The sequence below is a fragment of the Gracilinanus agilis genome, chromosome 2, assembly GCF_016433145.1.
Source record: "Gracilinanus agilis isolate LMUSP501 chromosome 2, AgileGrace, whole genome shotgun sequence".
In the NCBI taxonomy this organism is placed as follows: Eukaryota; Metazoa; Chordata; class Mammalia; order Didelphimorphia; family Didelphidae; genus Gracilinanus; species Gracilinanus agilis.
This window is the reverse complement of record NC_058131.1, coordinates 179,658,929-179,665,694: the sequence shown is the minus strand read 5'-3', so window position 1 is coordinate 179,665,694 and position 6,766 is coordinate 179,658,929.

Here is a 6,766-nt window from a genome sequence, read left to right as displayed (position 1 = left end):
AGAACCCCAGTCAGAGTACTATTACTATGAAGAACCTAATTCTCTCTCTCAGTGGGTTGGGGTGACATGGTGGCACAGTAAAATGAAAAGAGTCAAAAGATTTGAATCCTAGTTCCTCTTCTGATCTTAGCCAAATCATTGACCCTTAATTGCTCTTAGTTTCCACATCTATAAAATGTTTGGACAAGCTCTATCCTACACTAATGCATTGCTGGGTATATAAAAACTGTCACTCCTTTTTATTTATCATTTCTTTCTTTGGAGGTGGGCATACATGAATCATTCTTCAAACAATATTTCTGTTGCTGTATATAATGTGCTCTTGGTTCTGCTCATTTCATTCTTTATAATTTCATGTAGATCTTTCCACATTTTTTTAAACTGTACCTTCCACCTTAGAATCAATACTGTGTATTGGTTCCAAGGCAGAAGAGCAGTAAAGATTAAATATTGGGGAGTAAGTGGCTTGCCCAGGGTCACGCAGCTAGAAAACGTCTGAGACAAAATTTGAACCCAGGACCTCCCATCTCTCTGAGCCTAACTCTCAATCCACTGAGTCACCTAGCTGCCCCCTATATTTTTGTAAAATTAACCTGTTCATCATTTCTTGTGATACAGTAACATTCCATCATAATCATATGCCACAATGTGTTTAGCCATTGCCCAATGAATGGACATCCCTCCAATTTCCAGTTCTTTGACACCACAAGGAGACCTATTATAAGATGCTGAACTAGACTTGCCGTAAGTCTGGACAACTAAAACCATTCTCAAATTTTAAAAAAGGAAACGCATAACAGAGCATTGTACATTCACCTCTCGCCATTTGAATTGCCCATCTTGTTCCCTACTAGTTACATTCTTGTTTTAAGTGCCTTTTTGTTTTAACAGTTGTTCACTTTTTACAATGCTATTATTGAAGTTATTTATTGAATAAAAATGCTTAAAATACCCCCCAAAAAAAGGAAACAAATGAGCAAGCCTAAAAAAATTAAAAATAATAAAATATGGCACTTCTGCCAGTGTTTCTTTCCAGGAAAGAAAATAGAGCATTGGTCAAAATGCAGAAAACTTGGTTTTCCAAATGATCTTTAAACTGCATGTTTTCCCAATGAGGTAAAATACTTGGGCATCTTACAGATAATCAAGGGCCCTTTCCAGTCATTTTAGAGCCAGTAAGCCTCATTCATAGTCACCCATCTTAGTAAGCAACTCGGGAAAAGTCTCTTGGAGGCATTTCTGCCAATTTTTATTTCAGTGTTTCCTTCCAAATATGCTGCCATCTTTTGCAATGGGGTTGAAGAAAGATGTCATCAAATTCTAGAAAGTTCATACAAATTGACATCTCTCCTTTTGGCTAACTTAAAGTAAGGAGATATAGTCTCTTTTCCATCTTTTATTTTCCAAATCCAAAGCTATTTGTGACTTTGGGCAGGCCACTTAATGTCTTAAGTCCTCAGTTGTCTCATCAGTAAAATGGGGGGCAGAGGGCAGGGTTCAGTTTAGATGATCTCTAAAGAAAAGGCCTCTTTGAGATCTGAGGCTGCCCTCTGAAGAAGTTGTTCTAAAACTAGGGCCAGAATTCTAGTTCAGAAAACTCTCTACCATTTTGTCATATAGAATAGAAAGAGCACAGATTGGGAATCAGGTTTGAATCTCAGCTCTACAACTTAATATCTGAGATCTCAGGGGTAGCTAGCTGGCTCACTGGACAAAGAGCTAGGGCTAGAGATGGTAGGTCCTGGATTCAAATTTGGCCTCAAACACTTCCTAGCTATGTGTCCCTGGGAAAATCATCTGAGCCCCATTGTTTAGGTTTTATCACTTAGAACCAATTGATTCTAAGACAGAAGGTAAGGGTGTAAAAAGAAAAGAGCCTTCTTAATGCATATTTTTTAAAACATCAGTGTCTTCTTGCCTTTTACCACCAATAATAGAATCCTCACTTATAACAGGTAAGTAGAGTTAAAGAAAGAGATGTAACCCTGGTCATATCTGAAAACATGTCATTCTATATTTATAATACACCTCCTCCCTTCTGTGAAGAGCCAATCAAACTTTCTTTGTCTATCAATCAGCAACTTTTAAATTAATCAATCAAGAACTTAAAGCACCCCTACTTAACACTAAGTAAGAGTGTTTGCAAGTCACTTGCTAAAGTGGGTGACAACTCCAGAGGCTATTGCCCTGCCCCTGGGCAGTGCTAAGGAAATTGAAAGACTGCAATTGGTTCCCGTGGAAAGGACAGGAAGTGACAGGAGAAAAGGACTATAAAAAGTCCTGAACTTCCTGTCCAAAGGACTTTGGATTTGCTTTTGGATCTTGGCTTTGGAATGCTTCTTTAGAAAACTTCTCCTGGGGAATTTGCCTTCAGAGATTCTGTGTCAGGGAGCTGGATGAGTAGCTGGCCTTCCTTTCCTGGCTTCTGGAGAGATTGGTTCTAGAAAGGCCTTCCTTTCCTAGAGAAGGCTACATTGATAGAACCCTTGCTGAAGACACCACCAGACTTCTGGCAGAGGATTACTAGAAAATACACGTGGGGACAAGGGACATGATGAAGGCCTGCTGGGGCTGAGCCCCACACTGGAGCAGATAGATAATTCTCTATCCTTTTCTTACATTTTCCCACTTTCACTCTTTCCACCTCTTTGTAAATAAAGTTACTAAATGTCATTTTGACTTAAGTAATAATATCTTTAAATCAGCGACCACAATATTACTTTAGAATTCTCATATTAGCATAAAACCTAAATTTTAAACTCTTACACTTCCAAGAGGCATGCTTTACCTTCTGTAGTGGAAGCCATATCCTGATCCCTTGCCCTATGCAAGTTAAGCTAGTGTTTCCTTTAAAGATAGTGAGAGCATCCCCAAGACCTGATATGATAAAGGGACTAAAAAGCTTCAAGCTATTCATATCACCCTCTTGTCATCTGATTGAGTACAATATAGAAGAAGCTCCCAGTGTTTCCTTGTGATTGGCTAGTGGAACACAATGGACAGGGCCCACAAGGGAGCAGCAGAATCAACTCAGGGTATCCTCCAATGTCTATCCTTTTTTTAAAACCCTTACTTTCCCTCTTAGAATCAATATTGTGTATCAGTTCCAAGGCACAAGAGTGGTAAGAGCTAGGCAATGGGAGTTAAGTGACTTGCCTGGGGTCACAGAGCTAGGAAGTGTCTGAAGCCACATTGGAACCCAGGACCTCCAAGTCTCTAGTCCTGGCTCTCAATGCCCTGAGCCACCTGGCTCCCCACAATACATATTCTAATGATGCATATCCTTCTTCTGCTAAGTCTGATTAAATCTCCTTTTATTAACAGTGGAGTGCCTATGAGTGTTTCCTTTCAAACCAATAGCAAACATAAACTACCAGGGCATCAGCCTGAGTCAGGCTTAGTCTAGACCAATGATGGCAAACCTTTTAGAGACAAAGTGCCAGGTCCTGCCCCCCCTCCAGACTAAGTGCCATGCCCCCCTCCAGAGGCTGAATGCTGTGCCCTACTCCTCCAACTCGTCCCCTTACCTTCGTTACCACAAATAGGAGAGGGAGGAAGTGCTCCCATTGGACTGCTGGGCAGGAGGGTGGGTGATGAGAGGCATGTGTGGAAAGGGGGAAGAGAGTGGCCCAGGCACTCTGCTCCCCTCCAACTCTGCTCTCCTCCAGCTATATGACACTGTAAGCTATACTCCCCTCAAACCTAGCTCCTCTCCAACCCCACCAGGGGAATTGCCTTCAATTGCCTTCACCTCATACTCAACAGGCTGTCATCTGTGCTACATGTAAGCCCTCCTCAAGGGGTGGGGGGGGGGGGTGAAGTGAGGAATGTCCTCAGGAACATGGAGATAGGGAGGGGAATAGCTTTGCCCCATCCCTCTGGTTTTCTAGTAACAAACTCTGGCAGAGTACTGCAGGCATGCCCACAGATAGGGTTCTGTATGCCCTTTTTTGCACAGTGCCATAAGTTCACCATCACTAGTCTAGCCTGCCATCTATCCTTTGAATTTACATTTGGTAACTGCATTAATCAGAGCTCTAAAGCTTTTTAGTGTTGTTTTCCTTTCAGTGATTGTAGTTACTATGTAAACTGTTCTCCTGATTTTGCTTACTTCACTTCATCATTTCATACAAATACAAAGGCAGATTCTGACCCGTTTTTCCTCCTCTGAGTCAAAACATCCAGCTTCTACCACTGTAAGAAGATCCTTAGATGGAAAAATGAAAGGTAAAACAAAATTTGATTTTTTATAGCAACTTGAGCCTTCATTTTTATATCTCCCCTCCCCACATGTCACTTTATCTAAGATTATTTTAAGGATGTTTATACCTTCCCCTCTCTTGAGGATCACCTAGCTAACATAATTATAGGATGTGTCCTTTCTTTGGAAATATCTCCTCTAGGGCCACTGGCACAACACAAAGTAAATGGCCAGCTGGGCTTCTGTGGACACTGTTCTCCTGACTCAAGGTAATTATCTCCCTTCCTCCCGTGATCATAGACTGCTCCAAAGGAAAACTACAACACAGTGCTGAAGTGTTAAAAACTGTTTACCTGGACCAAACAAGAGGAGTGTGTGGGAGTGTGTTTTCTTGAGGGAGAGAAGAGAGAGAAAAACTATCTCCAATTGTAGCAATCAGATTGTTTGTGCCAAAACAAGAGTGAGTCACAGTACAGGCAGTAGGCCAGCAGGAATGGAGATAGAACCTGGAGCCACACCCTCCAGAATAAGAATAGTATTCTGTGATCTAATTGGGAAAAAATGTACCTGCTCAGTGAACTGGCTAGAGGAACAGCTTTGTCATTAAGGCAATTTGGGTAGAGCTATGATTAGAGATGGACCAACCTGCCAAGATCAAAACCAAAGTTACCTCCAGTCTTCACCCTGCCCTTCCAGACTCTCTCCCTGTCATTGTCCTTTCTTTATCCAGCTGCTATCTCTGAGCCATGATGTGACCTGGAGTCTTTGTGGGGAAAGCACCTGACACTTAATCAAAATAATCATAGTAATGGTCTTTAAAAATGCTGATGATGATTGGCAAAGTAGACAAAAAAGGAAAAGGGCAAATGTTGAAGGAGCTCTGAGAAAGCAGGTCCGTTAACATACTGTTGGTGTAGATATGACCTGGTCCAGCCTCTCTGGAAGACAATTTAGAATCATGCCCCAAAAGTCACTAAACTTTGCAAACTTTGATGCAGTAACACTGCCAATTGGTCTATACCCCCAAAGAGATAAAAGGAAAAAGACCCATATGAACAAAAATATTTATAGCAGTTCTTTTCTTTTCTTTTTTTATTTTGGTGGCAAAAAACCCTGAAAACTAAGAGTATTTCCATTTATTAGGAAATGGCTAAACAAATTAAAAGGACAGCTAGATGGCACAACGGAGAGCACCGAGCTTAGAATCAGGAAGATTCATCAAAAGTTCAAATGTGACTTCTATCACTTACTGGCTGGGTGATCCTAGGCAAATCACTTATCCCTGTTTGCCTCTGTTTCATATAAGGAAAATGAGTTGGGCAAGGAAATAGCAAACTACTTCAATATCTTTACCAAGAAAATTTGTTGAGAGCAATAGAGAGAAACATGGTCTGTCAGTATAATCTGTGAATCCCATCAGATCCAGCTATAGCTGATGATTATAACTAATTGATGATGACTCCTTCCATAATTAAAAGTTTTCCTGTGTAATAAATCATTTTAATTTAAAGAAAGGGGGAAATATGTGAGATGCCAATAAGAGAATAGATAAAAATCTGAGACCCCTCTTTTGACCCCTTTTATGATCCATACCTTTTCTTATTGGAAAAACATTATAGACTTATTGAAAAGCTTTGAGTCCTTAGCAGACCAGCAGCTACTGAGTTAACAATTTCTCTCCTTGATAATTAAGAAGTCTGAACTCCAAAAAATATATTACTTAGATAATCAAGGCCAGAAACAGACAAAGCTAGACAAGACTTTATCTGACCAGGTGCAATCCTGTAAATCAAGAGTACAGGACTCAATTTGTTTAGGATCTCCATGAAATATATTTCTGCAAGTTGGAGCAGATATGAGCTAAACATTTAATCTGACTGTTCTCATTCCATCTGATGCCACTAAGCACCACTCTGAACCCCCAGAAATATAAAGCTGGATCTCTATAAAAATTCACAAAAATGAGGTCACAAAGAATCAAACATGACTGAACAACAACAAAACAAATTATAGTATGTAAATGCAATAGAATACTATTGTGCTGTAAGAAATTATGAAAGGGGGACAACTAGGCATTCAGTGAATAGAGAGTCAGGACTGCAGACCAGAGGTCCCCAGTTTAAATCTGGCCTCTGACACTTCCTAACTGTGTGACCCTGGGTAAGTTACTTAACTCCCATTACCTAGCCCATGCTGGGGAAGATATGGCCGCTCTGTTCTCCCTCTCCATCCACCTGAGGACATTTTGCATGCCCTGCCCCTCTGCCTAGCAGACCAATTTGAGCACTTTCTGCAGGTTCTCTTGGGTAAAGGGGGGTGGGGGTGACTCATAGGCAGCTTGAAGGTGAAGTTTGGGCACATGATCTCTAAAAGGTTCATCAATGCTGGTCTAGACCTTACCACCCTTACTGCTCTTCTACCTTGAAACTGATACATGGCATTGATTCTAAAACAGGAGATAAGGAAGGAAAGAGAAAGAAAGAAAGAAAGAAAGAAAGAAAGAAAGAAAGAAAGAAAGAAAGAAAGAAAGAAAGAAAGAAAGAAAGAAAGAAAGAAAGAAAGAAA